This window comes from Somniosus microcephalus, chromosome 4 (assembly GCF_052327205.1).
Source record: "Somniosus microcephalus isolate GS21.2 chromosome 4, FLI_Smic_1.0, whole genome shotgun sequence".
NCBI classification, from domain to species: Eukaryota; Metazoa; Chordata; class Chondrichthyes; order Squaliformes; family Somniosidae; genus Somniosus; species Somniosus microcephalus.
In genome coordinates, this window is record NC_140990.1 from 332,327,372 (window position 1) to 332,349,554 (window position 22,183).

Sequence of the window (22,183 nt, forward strand, 5' to 3'; positions counted from 1 at the left end):
TTGTCCCTTCAGTGTTTTACAGTCAGCTAATGGACTGTAAAATCAGGCCAGTATTTAAAATGAAATTTCTTTTGATGTCCAAAATTTTAAGTGCACTTAATAAACGAATCAATACTAATGCTATTGAGACACTGAACAACACTGTATCTGAACTGAACATTTTTCCTGATGGGTTTATGCAAAACAGGCAGCCATTTTTAACAAATAACCTCAATTGTAAAATCCATTCATATCTGCAGAAAAGAGAAACAAAATCTGTGGCATTATTTGTTAAAACAATGCTACATTGATGACCAAACAATTTACCCAAGAATACCAATTCGGGGGCAATTTTAACTCTACTCGTTCAGCAGAAACCTGACGGGTGGGCAGTTAAAATCGCCCTGGCTCTTACCTGTGTGAAAGCCGTTATGATCGCAACATCTGCAATTTTACCCTGCTGTCCTGAGCAGGCAGCAAGGGCACGCCAACAGGGTCCTTCTTTACATATGCATGCGGCGGCCCGATGATATCATTGAGACCCCGACTGTAATTTTAACTCAGCCCCGATTTTAACTCCAGAATCCACTCTGGAGTTAAAATTGGGGCCAAACTCAAAACCTTGGCCAGAATTTTCTATTCCTGGGCGGGTCAGGTGCGGGCGGTCACTGTGGCGGGTCGTGACCCCGTCCTTCATTACATCCCGCTCCTGATAGCAACTTTCCCTTAATGGCGCCTATTAAGGCAGCCCTGCATGCTACCTGACCCTATTAAATGGTACGGGTTTGATAACATCACCGATGCTGCATCTTCAGCTGGGATATTTAAAGGAACCATGGCCACATTGCATTTAAAGTTTCGCCTAGGATAGGGCAGGCACTGAATTGCACCATTGGAGTGTTGCAAAGAGTGGCAAACATGACTGCACCCAGGTTCTCAGGTGACTCCCTCCATATGCTTGTGGAAGGAGTCAGAGCACACAGGGAGGTCCTCCTCCCTTCTAATCGGCGGAAGAGACTTCCCCAGCAGACCGAAAGAGCCTGGGTCCAAATAGCAGAGGAGATCAACAGCAGGGATGTGTTCAGGAGGACCTGGGTGCAGTGCCGTAAACATTTCAATGATCTCATTCGATCAGAAAAGGTGAGTACAAAGCCACACTCAACTTCATCCTGCTGTACCTCTCATCACATCCCCATCACTCTGCCTTCCCAACCCTACTCCTGCACATCATTACTCACACCAACATACCTTGCACGTCCACCCATCAATCTCTCTCTATCTACATTATCACATCCCCATCTGACTAACCACCCCTCACACTCACCCTCATCCTAACGCAATCATACCAAATAACAACACACAAGGAGGTCACTTGGCATTGCCACCCCACTCCATCATAGTCACCCTCTACAGATGTAACCCATCCATTCCTTACACTCATTCCATCACTCTCACTCAACCTTGTCTTCTTTTCCTCCTTGCAGGAAAAGACAACCAACAATAAGATGGAGAGGAAGAGAACCGGAGGTGGCCTTCCATCATTGGCCACCTTAACTGCAGCAGAGGAGGCTGCCTTGGAACTGTCAGGAGTCGCAGAGCAGCTGTAGGTGGGAGGCGAAGAGAGGGTGGCATGTCAGCAAGCTGGTGACAGAATTACACCTCATACAGCCACATGGCATACAGCAGTCACTCATATGGGGACTGATGTCAGCAGCCACTGAATGGTCATCATGTGCATAAAGGTATCTGTACCCATTCTTCAGGTGACATATCTAACTTATCTCTTTACTCTCCCACAGGTCCATCAAGAGCTGCCCCCCTCACTGCCCCCCCTCCACTGTCCAGGAGGACGAGTAAGATGACGCCTCAGAGGAGCCTCCAGCCTCTGAGGGTGCACCGTCACCAGACATAAGTGCACCCAGCACCAGCGCAGATACGCACACCTCGGTGGCTCCTATGCAAGATAGAGTAATGTTGTCACCTGGTGTCTCACAACTCAAAAGTGTGCAAGATCAGATGGTGGAGACAGAGACAGTAGTGGATACTCCTCGCCGGAGGGCGCAGGACACTCCCAGCTCTGCTCAGCTGCATGCAGACACTGAGCCTCGGGGGCCATTCAGAAAGAGGGCAATCGTGGAGGTGCAGCGAGAAGTAGGGGAGGCTTTGACAGGTTTTGCAAGCGCGATGTCTGCAAATGTGCAGAGAATTGAGGAGTCCATCTCCAACGTGAGCACCACCATGTCGCGGGCGATGGCGACTGTAGGCTCTTCCATGGAAAGGATGGCCACCTGCATGGAGCAGCTATGGCACCACTCACAGGAGCAGATGATCACTATGGAGAATAGATAGCTATCTATGGAGAATAGATGGCAGAAAATATCATAGACATCCTGTCTATGAGGGATGTCAATGTAGACGTGGGTCCTCACGGCCCCACTGCTGTGCAGCAAGGTGCTCTCCAGCTCCTTGCTACCAGGGAGGTGCGGGTGGCCCATGAGAGGGTTGGCAGTGAGAGGGGACATGGAAGTGGGGGCTCCGCTCACAGCGCTCACACTTCTCACCCATTGCCCCCACCCCCCAAGTCAGAGCCCCAGATTGCTCCTCGGATCGTGATGGCCGAGTCAGCCCCTGCACAATTGCAGGAGGAACAGACTTTGGTGGGGCCATCACAGACTCCAAAGCCCAGAGGACATCTGCCAAAAGTGTCTAAGCAGTCGCAGCAGGGAAGTGAGCAAGCTGCCTCTACCTCTGCTGAAGCCACAGGGGTAGCACCTCGTAGAAGCATGCGTAGGAGAAAGATGAAACAAGGGTAGATGCTCAAGGGTAGCCACTTGGGTGTTTTAATAAATGTTTCTGTAACATTTTCGTTACTGTGATGTCACAGATAAAAATGTTTATTTTCAAAACTTTCCGGTCATGGACAAATTTGTGTGCAACTTTCGAAGTGGCTTAGTGAGTTGGAGTGAATGGTGAGACATAACGTTACCTCCAGCAATAGTGGTTAGTGTGAAAGGAATGGCTTGGCCATTGTAGTGATGCTTTATGGTGTTGCTGTGGGGTGGTGCGAACCTGGCGCAGCATGTGGCCGCTGACATGAATCAGTCATTCATGAAAGAAAGACTTATGAAATAATACTGAGTGGCCTAAGGGTGGCACTGTCCAGGGAGAGTATAAATACTCGGGCACGGGCCCTGCTTGCGCAGGACATTCTTAACAGGAACTAGTGAAGGACACAACTAGGTCTCCATGTTGTAAAACAGTTGATTAAAGCTTTGTTTAACGCTTAGAGGAAAGTGCCTAGTAGTTTTCTTAAGTCAGCCGCCATATGTTTGTACTGCATAAAGTTAAGTAAATCTGGCCATGATGAGGCCATCACTGGCCTCCCGGGCAGCAATGTGCTCGGGTGCTGGTGGGATATGGACCGCAAGTTCCTTCTACTCCTCTTCCTCCTCGTCTTCCAGCTGATGCTCCTCCTGCTCCTGCTCCTGGTCCTCCTCCTCTGAAAAGGCTGTGCACTCAGAGCCTTGCTCCTCGTGTAGCGCTATTCCTCGCTATTGTGCTATGTTGTGCAGGGCGCAGCAGACCACGACGATTCTGGAGACCCTGGCTGGTGTGTACTGAAGGGCTCCTCCAGATCTGTCAAGGCATCTGAAGCGCATTTTGAGCATGCCTATTGTTTGCTCCATGACACATCTGGTGGAAATGTAGCTTTCATTATATCTCTCCTCGGCCTCAGTACTTGGCCTCCTCAAGGGTGTTATGAGCCATGTCTTCAATGGATAGCCCTTGTCTCCAAGCAGCCAGCCAGAATGTGGGTTTGGAGGAGCGAAGAGCTGAGGGAGGGTGGACTGGCGCAGGATGAAAGAGTCATGGCAGCTGCCAGGGAATTTAAAGCACACATGCATGATAACCTTCCTATGGTTGCAGCCGAGCATTGAGGGACTGGAAGCCCTTGTGGTTGACAAAGACTGCTAGATTCTGATGGGGTGCCCTGATGGCCACATGTGTGCAGTTGATGATGCCCTGCACTCGTAGGAAGCCAGCCAGAGCGGCAAAGGCCCGCGCCTGCTGAGTAACACTGGCTTCATCAGTGGCAAAGTTGATATAATTGGCTGACTTGTCAAACAGGACATCGGTGACCTGTGTGATGCATCTGTGGGTGGCCGACTGCAAGATGCTGCCAATGTCTGCTGCAGATCCCTGGAAGGAGCCTGAGGCGAAGAAGTTGCGGGCGCTGGTGACTTTGACAGCCACTGGTAAGGCATGTCCACTCGCTCCTCTGGGCTGCAGGTCTTGCTCCAGCAATCTGCAAATGTCTGTGATGACCTGGCACAATAGCCTAAGCCTCCTTTGGCACTGCTGCTCCATCATGTTGAGGAAGCTCATCCTCTGCCTGTATACCCTCTGTTGGGGGCATCGCCTCCGGCACGGTGTAGCCGGTGGTTGAGGAGAAGGTTGATGGTGGTGTTGTTGGTGCTGCTGGTGTGCCTGGTGCTGCTGGTGTTGGGGCTCATCGTGGTCCGATTACGAGGACCAAGGTGAGAGAGTATAAATGGCACCCATGCTGATGGAATAGATGGCAGGTCAAGTAAAGATGAGAGAAGCAATCTGTCAATGGTTGGTAGGTTCTACCAATCAGGTGACAGTGGACCCTTACTTTGCTGGCAACACTTACTACCTCTAGAAAGCTAAATCTGTGCTGACAATGCACTCAGCAACAGCACCTGCCTTAGGAAAGTGACCAGCTGTCAGGTGGGAGTATTTATTGCACTTTTCATGCTGTGCACGAATGAGCTGGATCAATGGCCATTCAACTCCTGCCTCAGGTTCACAAACGTTGTTCCTGAGCTGCGTGATTCCCATGCTCATCCAGGGAGATTTGAAAGGTAGGGTTAAAAAATCATTTAAGGGTCTAACAAGTACCTCATAATGATCTCAATTACCTCGGCTGCCTCTGCCGTTCAGGTTGCTGACGCGCTGGCAAATGCGCCCGAGTGAAAGGCGTGTGGAGGAGGGATGACGGCGGGTACCCGACCCGCTCCATGGTTTTTCAAATTTTCCTCCCGACCCGCCTCCAATCATGCCCGCACGGACCCCAGAAAATTCCGGCCATTGATTTTACCTCATAATACATTCCTCAGCATTTCAAGTAGTAAATGAATTTTAAATGTAGATCAAGAGAATTTCTTATTGATATTCCAACCAGGCTGGTTGCTGGCTGCCATTTTAGATTTAAAGAGACCTATGGCATGCGGTAATTTTCCCCATTCGTTACATTCAATGCCATCTGTTGTTGAGGCACTTTCCCTTTCTCTATCTGGAACAATGTGTTGCTGTGTAATATTCACCGCAATAATTTTGAGTTATAATTGCTACTCTCTTGCCTTGTGCTGTTACTTACCAGACAGCTGCTGAGCAATCAAAATAAAAACTGCTGTGCATGTGCCAGCTACCTCATTTCCTCTATGCTGGCAGATGGTCAGTGTTTCCTACCAGTGTTTTGAGAATCAGTATAAAATGGGTGAACGTTAGATGTGTCACTGAATTAACATGACATCCTGATGGACTATATTGAAAAGCTGACTGTTTTGCATGGCTACTGTGATAAACCCTTCCCCTCATGCCTCTATGCTCGCTGTTCCCGTCAGAGCCGCCGCTGAATATATAGCACTTATCCTGTTGCTTAGTCAGAGTAACTTGACAGTCTGACGATAGATAAAATTTTCAATCATGAACACTTAACGGATCCTATTGACATGTCAAGGTTTCGCTGTGTCGTATGTTGTGGCAAAATGCACTGTTTATAGTTTCACAACTAGTCTCATTCCTTGGTTGTGACGTTAAACTGAGGCCCGCTTGCCTGTTCCTGTCGATCAGGTGCACACTGAAGTGTCCCATGGCACTTCTCAAAAGAGAGCAGAGAACTCTCAATGAATCAACACTTCACCCCCATCAGACAAAAATGGACACTAAGCCAAATAAGGTGACCTTAGGAGGGGTGACTGAAAGCTTGGTCAAAGAGGTGGGTTTTAAGGAGGGTCTTAAAGGAGGAGGGCAATGTGGAGAGGCCGAGAGGTTTAGCGGGAGGGAGGAACTCCAGAGCATGGGGCCTACACGGCTGAAGGCAATGGCCACCAATGGTGGGGTGAAGAGAGGTGGTGATGCACAAGAGGCCAGAGTCCAAAGAATGGAGAGTCCGGGAGGGGGTGGGGGTGGGAGGTGGTTATTGTAAGGCTAGAAGAGGTCTGGGGATGGGCAAGGCCATGAAGACATTTACATGAGAGGTGCTGGTGGAGTGGGAGCCAATGTATGTCAACAAAGATGAGAGAGAGGTGAATTTGGCTTGGTGCATGCAGGATATAGGCAGTGGAGCTTTGGATCAGCTGAAGTTTACAGAGCATAGAGGATGGGAGACCGGCCAGGAGTGCATTGAAATAGTCAAGCCTGGAGGTGACAAAGTCATGGATGAGATTTTCAGCAGCAGATGGGCTGAGGTAGGCACGAAGGTGGACAATGTTATGGAGGTGGAAGAAAACAGTCTTTGTGATGGAGCAGAGATGGCGGGCAGATTTACAGCTCGGGATCGAATAGTATAGTAATCTGGGATGTTATGATTAAGGTTATCCAATACTGTAGCCAATGCTGCTGCTAAGGTCAGGGGATTGCTTCCTGTTAAGGTCAGCAAAGGTGGAATGTAAAGGCTGCAGGCCGGTATGTTGTTACCCAATTGTTAATAAAGTACTCGTACTAGTTCTAAGATATCGGCTCTTCGAGTTCTTTGTTTCACTACATGGATTTATCACATTTGGCGACAAGGTAAAAAAAAGGACCCTGAATAAAGAAGAGAAGTCTACCAGGACGTTTAAACAACAAAATCACGAGCTACAGTTAGCTACCAGTTGGAAGAGAGCATGGCTGCCACGGTAGGAACGGTCTCTGCTTTTGATATTCAAGCACAAACTTGGGAGGAATACTGTGAAGTGTTGGGTTATTTTTTCGAAGCAAATGAAATAAATGATGCTGGAAAAAGGAAAGCCATTCTGCTTAGTTCAGTGGGAAGCCAAACCTAGTTTGATGAAGAATCTGCTCAGTCCTGAAAAGCCTGGAGACAAATCATTTGTTGAATTAGTGGCCTTGCTAAAAGAACATCTCAACCCTAAGCCTAGTGAGATTGTACAGCGGTTCAAGTTTAATTCAAGGAACAGAAAAGAGGAAGAGAGTGTAATGGACTATGTAGCGGTGTTGCGTAAATTAGCACAAGATTGCAATTATGGGAACAACCTGAAGGAAAGGCTGCGAGATACGCTAGCTTGCGGAATTATGGACGACCGAATGCAACGTAGATTATTATCCGAGACTGGGCTTACTTATGAAAAAGCATTGGAACTTGCTCAAGCCATAGAGACAGCGAACCGAGATGTAAAAGAAATACAGGGTTCAGACAGGGCTAATGCTAAGCAAGTTGCAGGTCAGGTTATTGTGAACAAGTTGAACATGCATCAGAAACCACAACGTGAGCATGTGAAGGCATGTTATAGATGCAAGGGCGATCACTTGGCGAGTGAATGCCAGTTTCGGGAGGAAAAGTGCCACAAGTGTGGGAAACAAGGACACATAAAACGAGCATGCAGGGCAAAATCACCTGTGGAGGAATCCAAACCAAAAGGGGGAGGAAAGCAAAACCAAGGAAGAGAAGTGAAATAACATGGAGCACACCACATCAGTGGGGAAGCTGAGGAAGAAGCGGACATGTTCATAATGTATAGCATGTTAGAGAACATTCCAAAAGTGGCTCCTATCACATTGCAACTGACAGTAAATGACTCTAAGGTGAACTTTGAAGTGGATACAGGGTGCGGTGTGACCATAATGAAAAAGGCAGAGTACTCAAAATTGTGGAACCGTGCAAAAGTTCCACAGTTAAAGCCTTGCTCCCTGCATCTTAAAACATATATAGGTGAACGAGTAGCGACATTAGGTACAGCTAATGTAACTGTGCAACACAGGGACACAATGGAACAGCTACCTGTAGTTATAGTATCGGGTACCGGACCAAACCTGTTAGGTCGGGGCTGGATAAAAGAACTTAAATTAGACTGGGGAGCAGTAAATCAAATAGATGAGGGCAAACAGTTGACTTTGCAAGAAGTGTTGAGTGAACATGAGAATGCGTTCAAGGAGGAACTTGGCACATTTAATGGCCCCCCTTTGCCTTATGCCATGAAACCAAAGGTGGAGGGTGAGCTTGACCGTCTATTGAGAGAGAACATACTGGAGCCAGTGCAATGTTCAGAATGGGCAGCTCCCATAGTACCTGTTTTAAAACTGAACAATTCGGTAAGACTCTGTGGAGATTATAAATTGACAGTCAATGGGGTGTCCAAACTAGAGCAGTATCCTATTCCCAAAACGGAGGATCTCTTTGCAAACCTGGCCGGAGGGAAGAAATTCACAAAGTTGGATATGAGTCATGCCTACTTGCAGATTATACTGGATGACGAATCAAAGAAATATGTTACCATAAATACACACAAGGGTTTGTTTACATATAACCGCTTACCGTTTGGTGTCTCATCTAGTCCAGCTATCTTCCAGAGGACAATCGAAGGTGTACTGCAAGGGATTCCACATGTTTCCATCTATCTGGATGACATTCTGGTGACGGGAAGTAACCGACCAGGAGCATCTGAGCACTCTGAAAGAGGTACTACAGAGATTGGAGAGGGCAGGGTTACGACTCAAGAGGAGTAAGTGCACTTTCCTGGGGAATGAGGCAGTGTTCCTGGGACACAGAGTGGACGCCACCAGGCTCCATCCACTCAAGGAGAAGGTACAAGCACTGCAGAACGCCCCTGCTCCTACCAATGTGGCTGAGTTAAAAGCTTACCTGGGACTGTTGAACTATTATAACAGGTTTTTACCAAACTTGTCAACAGTGTTAGCACCTCTTCACAAACTACTGCACAAAGAGACTCAGTGGCAGTGGGGAGAGGAGCAGAGGGTTTCATTTGAACAGTCCAAGAAACTGATGCTGTCGTCGGATGTTCTGGTTCACTACAATGCAGAGAAAGACATCATTCTCTTTTGTGACGCTTCACCTTACGGGGTGGGGGCAGTTCTTTCACACCGCATGGAAGATGGAACTGAAAGACCAATAGGGTTTATGTCCCGAACTCTAACACCAGCGGAAAAAAACTATTCCCAGTTAGGCAAAGAGGGGTTAGCAGTAATGTTTGGGTTACAGAGGTTCCACAAGTACATATATGGCAGGAAGTTCACCATATGCACCGATCATAAACCTCTTCTCTCTCTTTTCAATGAAATGAAAGCAGTTCCACAGATGGTGTCACCCCGGATCCAGAGGTGGGCAGTGACGTTGAGGGCATATGAGTATGTCATCGTCTACAAGGCGGGCAAGTACCATGGGAACGCAGATGCCTTGAGCCGTCTTCCACTGCCAGGCACACCTATCCGTGCAGCTCCAGAGGACAGAGTTTTGATGTTGGAGGACACTGACACGGCGCTTGTGACTGCAGAGCAAGTAAGAACATGGACAGGTAAAGTACCAGTACTGTCTAGAGTTTCCAGAATATGTGGTGAGGGGATGGCCACAGCATCCGGAAGGGGCTGACTTCACACACCACAGTGTCAGGAAAACAGAGCTGAGTGTGCAGGATGGTTGCGTGTTGTGGGGAGCATGAGTGATTATTCCACAGCTAGCATGACAGTCTATCCTAGAGCAACTACATCAGTGTCATCCTGGGGTCTCGCGTATGAAAGCCTTGGCTAGGAGTTACTTGTGGTGGCCAAAGCTAGATGAGGAGATAGAAAATCTAGTCAAGACATGCAGCACTTCTCAGGAACACCGGAAGGCACCAGCAGCGGCTCCTCTCCACCCCTGGGAGTGGCCGGATAAACCATGGAGAAGATTGCACTTAGATTATGCGGGTCCATTCATGGGGAAGTCATGGGGAAGATGTTCCTCATAATCATTGATGCACATTCCAAATGGATGGATGTTTATCCTGTAAATTCTGCTTCCGCCACGACTACTATAGACTGCCTGCATTGGAGCTTCAATAATCAAGGGCTACCGGAAATCGTGGTAAGTGACAATGCCACTTGTTTTGTGAGTACAGAGACAAAAGAGTTCTTCAGAAATAATGGCATAGTGCAGGTGACCTTGGCTCCATATCATCCGTCCTCAAATGGACTTGCGGAGAGAGCCGTACAAACATTTAAAGAGATGATGAAAAAAGTGCAGAAGGGAGTTTAGCAGCCAAAGTGTCACGGGTTCTGTTCAGCTACAGAATAACACCTCAATCCACCACAGGACTCTCTCCTGCTGAGATGTTATTAGGTCATAGACTACGCTCCACTCTTGACCTTGTCCACCCAGACCTAAAAAGGAAAATGGAAAACAGACAAAACAAACAAAAAGAGAACCATGACAAAAGAACAAAGAGCCGAAGTTTTGGAGAAGGAGATGCAGTCCTTACCAAGAATTTCAGTTATGGACCAAAGTGGATTCCTGGCTTCATAGACTCAATGACCGGTCCAGTATCATACAAGGTCATGTTGGGAGATGGTAAGGTAGTACGCAGACATGTAGATCAAATACTTACCAGACAAGGGGAAATTGAAATGAAGGTTCCAGATGCAACGGCTGAGGACAGGTTTGCCCCCAGTTATTCAAGTGCATCTGTGGTGCCACCTCCAGGGACAGAGACAATTCCACAGGAACCCATTCGTCAAGAGGAAACCATCGTTGCAGAGCCAGATACTCCGAGCACTGCTCAGGAGCAGCTGGTGGCTTCACCACAAACACGCAGGGACTTTACTGTTAGACATTCACAAAGGCCTCGCAAGCCACCAGAGAGATTGATACTGACCTGTTAGATTCATCAAGTATGGAACATGGTCAATGGAGACTTCTTATGTGACCCTTAGGAATGGTTGTTTGTTAAGAAATTCATACTGAAATCTTAAGGGGGGAGGAATATAGTAATCTGGGATGTTATGATTAAGGTTATCCACCAGGTGGTGCTGTAGCCAATGCTGCTGCTAAGGTCAGGGGATTGCTTCCTGTTAAGGTCAACAAAGGTGGAATGTAAAGGCTGCAGGCCGGTATGTTGTTACCCAGTTGTTAATAAAGTACTCATACTAGTTCTAAGATATCGCCTCTTTGAGTTCCTTGTTTCACTACATGGATTTATCACAAATAGTACACCAAAGTTGTGAACAGCTTGCTTCAACTTGAGAAAGTGGCTGGGTAGTGGGATGGAATCAGTGGCGTGGGTAAAGGGTTTTTGAGATAAGGCACTATATAAATCTAAGAGGGAAAAATTGGGGGCACTAACGGGGCACAAAGACCCTAGCACCTGGGTGTGGCGCCGCTAAAGCCTCCTGTGAAATTTAGCGGGGGTTAGCAGTAGCTGGTAGCGCCCCATGGTGCTGCGCCTCCGGCAATGATGTAATCGCCGTGCACAGCGCTATGCTCACGTCCCGGCCGCAAACTTCAGTCACGCCCCCTGACCTACCACCGGACGCTATGTCCAACAGGGTCAGGTTGGCGTTTTTGCGGCCGCGGCGGCGCTAATCAAAGGGCAGGCGCTAGGCGGCCATTTTTTTGGGGCCGCCTGCCAGCACCTGCCCACTTCCCTTCCTGATGCGGGGTGCTGGCCGCGACCGGTCAGCTCGGCATTCCTCTTGAATGCCAGGCTGTTTTCCCAACAGCCCGCTCCCCATTGGTCCAGCAGGGCCCCAGTGCACACTGCGCTAGGCCCCTCCCCTTTAATCAAGAGAGGGAGGCCTGTAATACCGTGGCGCCTCATGCTGCGGTTACACGTAGCGCCGCGATATTGAATGGGAGCGCCCCAAGAGGGAGGGAGAGCACTTCCAGTAGCCCCACCTCCTTCTTGGGGCACTACCACTCAATTTACGGCACAGAGGTGCTAACCTTTTCAGGGCACTAAAAGTAGCGGCCTGGCGAAGTTAACGCCCCAAATGGCGCGCGAGCCAATTTTTCCCCCTAAGTCTTTTGTTCTTGAAAAAGAAACACTGCAATGTTTATAAGTATCCAATTAAGAAGCTTGACACCATCCAGGACAAAGCAGTCCACTTGATTGGCACCCCATCCACCACCTTAAACATTCGCTCCCTCCACCACCGGCGCACCGTGGATGCAGTGTGTACCATCTACAAGATGCACTGCAGCAACTCACCAAGGCTTCTTCGACAGCAACTCCCAAACCCACGACCTCGACCAACGAGAAGGACAAGGGCAGCAGGCCCATGGGAATACCACCACCTCCAAGTTCCCCTCCAAGTCACACACCATCCTGACTTGGAAATATATCGCCATTCCTTCATCGTCGCTGGTTCAAAATCTTGGAATTCCCTCCCTAACAGCACTGTGGGAGCACCTTTACCACACGGACTGCAGCAGTTCAAGAAGGCGGCTCACCACCACCTTCTCAAGGGCAGTTAGGGATGGGCAATAAATGCTGGCCTTGCCAGCGACACCTTTGAACGAATAAAAAAAATCTGAATAAAGCTTGAAACAAGCAGACGAATGAGAAAAAGTGCAAAAAAGCAACAGATATATTATCAAAGTGGCGTGCCTGTGTTTAAATATAGCATCGTAATCAAGAAATACAAATATGTTTGATATAAGAAAACTACTAGGCACTTGGTCTAAGCGTTAAACAAAGCTTTAATCAACTGTTTTAAAACATGGAGGCCTAGTTGTGTCCTTCACTAGTTCCTGTTAAGAATGTCCTGCGCAAGCTGGGCCCGTGCCCGAGTAGTTATACTCTCCCTGGACAGCGCCACCCATAGGCTGCTCAGTATTATTTCATAAGTCTTTCTTTCATGAATGACTGATTCATGTCAATGTTTCACCTCAGTTGAAAATAAACCCCTGATTTCAGTAAGTTGGTTACAATGCACCTGTGTGCACTGTTAAGCTTCATTAACATTACAGATTAGTATGTTGGTAATTTGAAGCTATTTTTAAAATTATTTCATGTGCTCTTTGGCTTCTTAATGACCTAGTGTTAAGCACTGTGCATACATGTCTACTGGCCTGCCCTCTGGCAATGTATTTTTCATGGTATAATAATGCAAATGCAGCTTTACCGAGACATTTTTAAAACACTATTGAGCTGAGTTTCCAGTTGTTATGGTCTAATTGCACCTGAACACAGCAGTACAGTACGCTATAAAACAAATTCTTTGGTGTGGATAAGGTTTCTGATTTCCAACATAGATTCACAGCATCATCAAAGGGTTTCTGGAGTGGCCGTGAAGACTGCAATTAAGGCTATTAATTGATGGGCAGATCCAATTAAACATAGTCACAGCATTGACTATAATCTCTCTGCAAGATCTCAGCACAGAGCTCCATTAGACACTAATGTGAGTCCAAGTAATTTGGAGTGTTGCCTCCGGTTGCTCGCCCCCTGTGTTACAGAACAGTTCATTGCAGACATAGTTTGTTAATGATCATTTCACTTTGGACTACAATGTAGCTAATTGATGGTCTGGCGCATTGTCCACATCAACAATGAAGATGTTAATCTTTGGGATGGATCTCTTCCTGCTTTCCATGCTATCATGCACCATGGTGGCTGCAGCATTGTGGATATCTTTCATTTTGAATGAGGCTGCGATAATGTCTACAGCTACCATTCATGGTTTGGGTTTCAGTTCTAGCTTGCCTATAACCCCTCCTTGGCTTCTCCAATGCATTTTCAACCAGTGGTAGTGCTAAATCTACTGTGCCCAATGAGTGCTAGTTTGCTAATGATTTAATAGCCTGCAAGTGGCTCTATATCTCTGGTGGTGACCAATTGTGGTTGTCTGGATCCAGGGACTTCAGCACAAAACTGTAGGCTGACACTCCAGGGCAGTGCTGAGGGAGCGCTGCACTGCCAGAGGTGGCGTCTTTGGGATGAGACATTAAACCGAGACCCCGTCTGCCCTCTCAGGTGGATGTAAAAGATCCCGTGGCACTATTTCAAAAAAGAGCAGGGGAGTTCTTCCCCGGTGTCCTGGCCAATACATACCCCTCAATCAATAGCACCAAAAAAAAAGATTATCTGGTCATTATCACATTGCTGTTTGTGGGAGCTTGCTGTGTGTAAATTGGCTGCTGCATTTTCTACATTACAACAGTGACTGCACTTCAAAAAGTACTTCATTGGCTGTAAAGTGCTTGGGAACGTCCGGTGGCTGTGAAAGGAGCTATAGATTCTATGGTTCATTGGATCTGTCGATCTTTCTTTAGATGGTCCAGATTCTTCTGTGCAGAAAAATTGTAAATATTAATGGGGTACACAGCAGTGGTTTGTTATAATCCAAAACATTGCTCACGTGCAGGTACCGAGAAGCAGATAATACATGTAAAATAAGCAAATATAGGTAATGACATATTTAGCAACCGTTACTGTCAACCAAGCTTCATATCAATTATGCCGCGGTGGAAAATGTTACACTGAAGGGATAACGCCAGGTTCTCTGGTGGATAACCCCATATCAGCCTTTGGTACTTTTTCCCGACTCTCTAGGTTTCTCAGGCTCTGGTGCATCTTTCCGTTCATGTGGCCTACTACTCTGGTCTTCCTTGCCTGACAAATATTGATCCTATGGTTTTCCGGACATTGAGGAAACTTCTTTCACCTGTTGACAGTTGCTTTGCAGGGAGGGCATAGCATTGATCAGGCCGGTTGTTCCCCAGGATTGCTTCCTGGCATGCGGACTAGGGGTGACCCTGAGCTGAAATTGGTCACATTTTGGCCAGTAGCTCATGCACACTGAAGGAACTTCAGTGCCCGTGAAATTGCCCTTTCTTTTTTTTGATTCATAGCTTCTGATCAGCACATCCTGGTTACAGTTTGAATGTCAAGATGGTGTGGAGATGCCGGTGTTGGACTGGGGTGGACAAATGTAAGAAGTCACACAACACCAGGTTATAGCCCAACAGTTTTATTTGAAATCACAAGCTTTCGGAGCGCTGCTCCTTCGTCAGGTGAAGTGGAGAGATGCATAAAGACACAGCTTATATAGTCAGAGAATAATGCCAGATGATTACAGGTTATCTTTCTAACTGCCATTTATCACACCTCGGCAGAGAGATAATCACAGCAATCAAAGGTGTGAATGGTGTCCAAACAGGTTAGTCAGGATAACATTACATCAAAGAATAATGAGGTGGGGTCACAAGGGGTAAAAAGTTGCAGATGCTGGGGTCTGTATGAAAAACAAAAAACAGACAAAAAACATTTTCTTTGCTGGAAATCACAGCAGGTCCGGCCGCATCTGTGTAGAGAGAACAAGCCAATGACGACTCAAGTCTGGATGACCCTACGTCAGGTGGGGTTACATGTAGCGTGACATGAACCCAAGATCCCGGTTGAGGCCGTCCTCATGAGTGCGGAACTTGGCTATCAGTTTCTGCTCTACGATTTTGCGTTGTCGTGTGTCTCGAAGGCCGCCTTGGAGAATGCTTACCCAAAGATCGGATGCTGAATGTCCTTGACTGCTGAAGTGCTCCCCGACTGGGAGCTCCTGCCTGGCGATTGTTGCGCGATGTCTGTTCATCCGTTGTCGCAGTGTCTGCATGGTCTCGCCGATGTGCCATGCTCCGGGGCATCCTTTCCTGCAACATATGAGGTAGACAATGTTGGCCGAGTCACATGAGTATGTACCATGTACCTGGTGGGTGGTGTCCTCACGTGTGATGATGGTATCTGTGTTGATGATCTGGCATGTCTTGCAGAAGTTGCCGTGGCAGATTTGTGTGGTGTCATGGTCGCTGTTCTCCTGAAAGCTGGGTAATTTGCTGCGAACGATGGTCTGTTTGAGGTTAGGCGGCTGTTTGAAGGCGAGTAGTGGAGGTGTGGGGATGGCTTTAGTGAGGTGTTCGTCGTCATCGATGACATGTTGAAGGCTGCGAAGAACATGGCGCAGTTTCTCCGCTCCGGGGAAGTACTGGACGATGCTCAATTGTACTTATTGCAACTGGGCTCTCTTTATTCTGGCTGAAATTCCAGAATGGTAAATATTATCTGGGGCTGCTGAAGAGGAACTGCTGTGTCTCTGCAAGGTCACTTAGTTGACCAAATGCATTTTAAAAATGCCTTTCTTGACCTCAAGGCATTCCAAAGTGCTTTACAGTCAATTAAGTACTTTTCAAGTGTAGTCACTGTTGTAATGTACAAAACACAGCAGCCAATTTGCGCACAGCATGGTCCCACAAACAGCAATGTGATAATAGCCAAATAATCTGTTTTAGTGAGGTTTGTTGAGGGATAAATATTGGCCAGGACACCGGGGAGAACCCCCCGCTGCTCTTCCTTCAAATAGTGCCATGAAGTCCATCTGAGAGGGCCGCTGTTTAATGGGCCAGAAATTCGGGTCCCCATGGGTGAGTACACGCTGTGTACTCACGCGTAAGGCCAACGAAGGTGCCGATTTCGTGCATGCACTGCACATGCGCTGGAAACCGGAACTCCCGTTCCCTTGAAGGAAGGTGTTCACAGGTCAAATGCGTGCACCGGAGAGGCAGCGCATACACGACCTGGAACTTCTGATTTTTTTACAGGTTTCTCCGTGCGGGTAAGACCCTAGCAGCTGCGCATGAAAAAAGCAGTCACAAGGCCTGCTTTCAACAAGGTAAGAGGTTAATTAAGTAAAATTAAAACATTTTTTCCACAGGTTTATCATTTTAGAATACTTTAAAGAAACATAAGTTTATTTTTAGTCCCATTAAAAACTTTAATTCATTTTTTCAAAAATTTAAATTTTTGTTTATAATAGTTAATTTATGTAATTTGTAGTTATTTTAAAAATGTGATTTAAAAAAAATATATTATTTGAAGTTTTACTCATTTCATAGATTTGTCAGGTCTTCCTGTCAAATCTATGAATGGAGATTCCCTGCTCCGATTGGCTCCCCATGGCCCACGTGATCCCAGGGGATGCTGCAAACTAACTTCGCTGCTGGGATACACGAGCACTGCGGGCCGGCAGCTGGAGGAGGCCCAAGATCGGAATCCCACGCGGCTCCACAGCACAACGGCAGGCGCGCTAGGTAAGTGCAGGTCGGGGGCTGGCGCCCGCTGGAAGCCTCCGACCCGAATTTCTGGCCCATTAATGTCTCACCCGAATGGCGGTACCTCCGACAGCACAGCACTGCCTCAGTCGTGAACTGAAGTGTTTTAGTCACAGAGGTGAGAGTGCCACCCACTGATCCATGGCTGAAACTGTGGATCAGGATGACACCTGGAAACTCACCCAATGTCATTCAAGCCAGTGTCATGTGCGTTACGAATTGTCCATTTTCCACTGCAAGGCCACTGGGTCAGCAGATTTAGAATCTTAAAGATTTGCTCACTACTAAATCATTTCATTCCTTAAAGAACAAATGAAAAACGAGCGTTTCTAGTGTGCCACATGACACCCTTGGGTTTTCACAAACCACTTCACAACCAATTAATTACTTTCGAAGCGCAATCACTGTTGTTATGTTAGGCAAAAACTGTTCATTGCTAAAGCGCTGCCATTATTATGCTGTTCAATAATCAAACTTGAAAACGGATAACAAAAACAGGGGTCGGAGACGCAAATTCAGTTGTTGGTTGATGATGGTCTCACACGCACACATTGGAAACCACACAAATGTGAAGGATAATTTATTAACCTCACCTTGGCTCGATTGGTACCAATTCCACCACTGAGGTCCACAGGCCCACATGGCCAAATTCAGAATTTGACCAAATCTTCTAAACCAACACTTGAATGCAGTACTGAGGGAACAATGCATTGGCAGGTGCTGCAGTCCTTCAGGTGAGTTGTTAAACTAAGGCACTACCTTCCTGTTCCATTGCATCAAATGGATGCTAAAGGACATCTTGGGATAGATTTTCCCCTTCACCGCCTGGGCAGTATTCTGGCGGGGCAGACTGCCCGCCCTCTATTGATTACAATGGAGTGAAAATCAAACAGGTTTACTTAATGGGCATATGATCAGCCCTGCCAGATTACCAGCCAGGTGGTGAAGACGAAAATCTACCCCCTGATTTAAGACGAGCAGGAGGCTCTCCCCGTGTCCAGGCTAATGTTCCCTCATCACTCACCACCACTGAAAAACAATTAGCTGGCCACCCACCTCAGAGCTATTTGTGGGATCTTGCTGTGCAAAAAATTCCTGTTGGTTTCCTATGGCAAAATAGTTAATTGCATTTAAAGTACTTTGATACATTTCTGAGAGATGTCTTAAGGTGCTGGTTCTCAAACTGGGGTTCACGGACTCCTGGGGGTCCGTAGAGACTATCCGGGGGTGGGGATTAGGGATAGCATAAGATCCAAGGAGAGGAAATATAAATTGGCCAGAGAAAGCAGCAAACCTGAGGATTGGGAGCAGTATAGGATTCAGCAAAGGAGGACAAAGGGATTAATTAAGAGGGGGAAAATAGAGTATGAGAGTAAGCTTGCTGGGAACATAAAAACTGACTGTAAAAGCTTCTGTAGATATTTGAAGAGAAAAAGATTAGTGAACTCAAGCGTAGGTCCCTTGCAGTCAGAATCAGGGGAATTTATAATGGGGAACAAAGAAATGGCAGACCAATTAAATACATAATTTGGTTCTGTCTTCACAAAGGAGGACACAAATAACCTCCCAGAGATGTCAGGGAAAATAGGGTTTAATGAGAGGGACTTTCAGAAGGCTTTCAATAAGGTCCCGCATAAGAGATTAGTGTGCAAAGTTAAAGCACATGGGATTGGGGGTAAGGTACTGACTTGGATAGAGAACTGGTAGGCAGACAGGAAGCAAAGAGTTGGAATAAACGGGTCTTTTTCTGAGTGGCAGGCAGTGACTAGTGGGGTACCGCAGGGATCGGTGCTAGGAACCCAGTTATTCACAATATATATTAATGATCTAGACGAGGGAACTAGATGTAATATCTCCAGGTTTGCAGACAACACAAAGCTGGGTGGGCGTGTGTGCTGTGAGGAGAATGCAGAGAAACTCCAGTATGATTTGGACAAGTTGGGTGATTGGGCAGATGCATGGCAGATGCAGTATAATGTGGATAAATGCGAGGTTATCTACTTTGGTGGCAAAAACAGGAAGGCAGATTATTATCTGAATGGCAATAGATTGGGAAAAGGGGAAGTGCAACGAGACCTGGGTGTCCTTGTGCACCAGCCACAGAAGGTAAGCATGCAGGTGCAGCAGGTGGTTAAGAAGGCAAATGGTATGTTGGCCTTCATAGCGAGAGGATTCGAGTACAGGAGCAAGGATGTCTTGCTGCAGTTGTACAGGGCCTTGGTGAGACCACACCTTGAGTATTGTGTGCAGTTTTGGTCGCCTTATCTGAGGAAGGATGTTCTTGCCATGGAAGGAGTGCAGTGAAGATTCACCAGGCTGATACCTGGGATGGCAGGAATGATGTATGAGGAGAGATTGGGTCGATTGGGCTTATACTCGCTAGAGTTTAGAAGAATGAGAGGGGATCTCATTGAAACTTATAAACTTCTAACAGGACTAGACAGACTAGATGCAGGAAGGATGTTCCCGATGGCGGGGGAGTCCAGAACCAGGGGTCACAGTCTAAGGATAAGGGGTAAGCCATTTAGGACTGAGATGAGGAGGAATTTCTTCACCCAGAGAGTGGTGAACCTGTGGAATTCTCTACCACAGAAGGCAGTTGAGGCCAATTCATTAAATATATTCCAGAAGGAGTTAGATATATTTCTTAAGGCTAAAGGGATCAAGGGATATGGGGAGAAAGCAGAGACAGGGTACTGAATTTGGATGATCAGCCATGATCTCATTAAATGGCGGAACAGGATCGAGGGGCCACATGGCCTACCCCTGCTCCTACCTTCTATGTTTCTATGTTTCACAAAACATAGTCTAATCGGCGATGGAGAGCGAGCCAGTGCGGAGCGGCCGGGCACTCCTGAACGTGGCGGAGAATGGTTACCATGGCGGAGGCAGCAGCGGCTGTGCACTGCAGGAAGACAAGGAGAAGGAGGGAGGGACAAAGACTGCTGCTGCTGCGCCATTTTTGCCGGTCTCGGCTGGTGACTTGTCCGGACTTGACCGTTTCACCGCTGCGATGTTCGCTTGCGCTATAAAGTGGTATCGGCCGCAGCAGCGGTTCGCAATGGATCTGCAGCTCTTTGCAGACCACTTTCTGTGTCAGTCATGTTCACACTGGAAGCTCGGTCTGGAAAGTATCCTCCAGTTCCACTGAGATTTGCACCATCTCAGTCCTCGCTGTTGGTGTTGTGAGATACACAAACATGATGAGGGAAACACAGCAACTTCTGAGAAGGAACCAGTGCAGAAACTCATTTACTCAAGAAGTGCTCAGAGAGTTTCAGACGAGCGCTACAAGGCAGGACATTGACACCGCTGCAAAGTTAATTGGTGCTGGAGCTGCCACAGTAGGAGTGGCTGCTTCTGGTGCTGCTATTGGAACAGTTTTTGGTAGCCTCATTATTGGCTATGCTAGAAATCCTTCTCTGAAGCAGCAGTGGTTCTCGTGTGCTATCCTTGGATTTGCCCTGTCTAAAGCTACGGGACTCATCTGTTTAAATGGTCGCTTTCCTGATTTTGATTGCTATGTCAAACTTGCTGATGAACAGAATAACCTAATCAAGTACAACTGTAATTAATATTTCACTGGCTCCCACAAATAGTTATGTTGTGTAAGATTCGAAATTTTCAGCAATAATCACGCAAGAAAACAGGATAAAATAAGACAGTTTATTGACCAAAGTAAGCTTGCACAGAAATACCTTTGATAAAAGGGCATACAAAATGGCCGCCGGGCCTCGTGATCAGTTTCTGGACCATTTGATTTCTGTTACTGCAAGCCAGACAGGCTTGTGGATTGAAAACAGTAAGCCCGCGAAAGCCAGTATTGGGAAACCGAAACTCAGGGAAACAGCATACATATTCAATGGATTCTAAGTACAGGACAGTTTCAGGCAAACAGGATGGGGCCCATCAAGATATGGGCGGACAATGCATGAACACTTATACCCATTTAATGTACAAAGGAGAAACCGTTTAACAGCCATCAAGGGAAATCTCCAGACCGATCAATATGCGAACCGAGTCACGGTGACAATGTAAAAGACATTAAAAGACATTATCAGCCAGGAAGGCCAGTTAAGTTATCACCGGCTCCCGTTACAAGACAAAGCGCCCCTGCAGCGATTTCTGCCCGCCAAAATTAATATAAAGACAGGACTATGATTTGGCGGGAGATAAGACTGTCCCAAAAGGGTATAACTATGGATTGAAAGTCCATCAAAGTTACGGTTGCACAGATGCAGGATCAAGTTTACGTTTCACTTCTTCGGAATTCGACCAAGACGTTTCTTCTTTTCGAGGACGCTTCGGACGGACTTTTCAGTGCAAGACAGCACTTCGATTTCGGGACACGATCGGTGTTCAGCCAGACAAGGCTCGGCCACGACGGGAAGACGACGAGGGTGGCCCGGGTGCTGTTGTCGGGAGATCATCGACGACCCAGGCCGAAGGAGAAGACACCCTCGGGAAAAACCGACGATCCAGGTCGGATAAAAAGGACATTCCGAGCCTAGCCAGGCAAGGCCTTGACACGTGCATCCATTTCTTCAATATCACATTGGTGGCAGGGACTGCTCCATGAACCCAAATCCACAATAGTGGATCTCAACCTTGACGAGTGCTCATCGAGGCTGTCTCTACCCCGCCGCCTCGAGAGAGAGAGAGAGAGAGAGAGAGAGAATATCGACTGCACCAGAAGTTTCCAGATCCACGTGACGACGGAAAGCTGTGCTAAAAGATTGCGATCCCCTTTTTGCGATTCTGATAGTGGTGAGCATGATCCCGAGTTCCTCAAATCGAAACTTAGTTTAGGTATTTAGGGGAGGGAGTAAGGTTAAATCGTAATGTGTTTCCCCTTTTACGGCGTGCCGTGTATTCCCCATTTCCATAGAGTCAAGTTCATAAATTTGTGCATGATTGTAGTTACTTTAATCTGTGCCTATGACATGTATTTTGTAATGCTTCAAACTGTTTAAAAATAAAAGCATCCATTTCGTGCTATTCAACCTGGTCTATTGAGTCCTTTCTCTGCACTACAGTTCTCTGCATCTAAGTCCAAGGTCTAGAACCGTAGGGGAGAGTGGGTCGAAC

At 47.1% G+C, this 22,183-nt stretch overlaps 1 pseudogene; it reads left to right on the forward strand.

Moving 5' to 3' along the window:
• Positions 1 to 20,108: 20,108 nt before the first annotated feature.
• On the forward strand, positions 20,109 to 20,650 carry LOC147120685 (ATP synthase F(0) complex subunit C3, mitochondrial-like; annotated as a pseudogene).
• Positions 20,651 to 22,183: the final 1,533 nt, after the last annotated feature.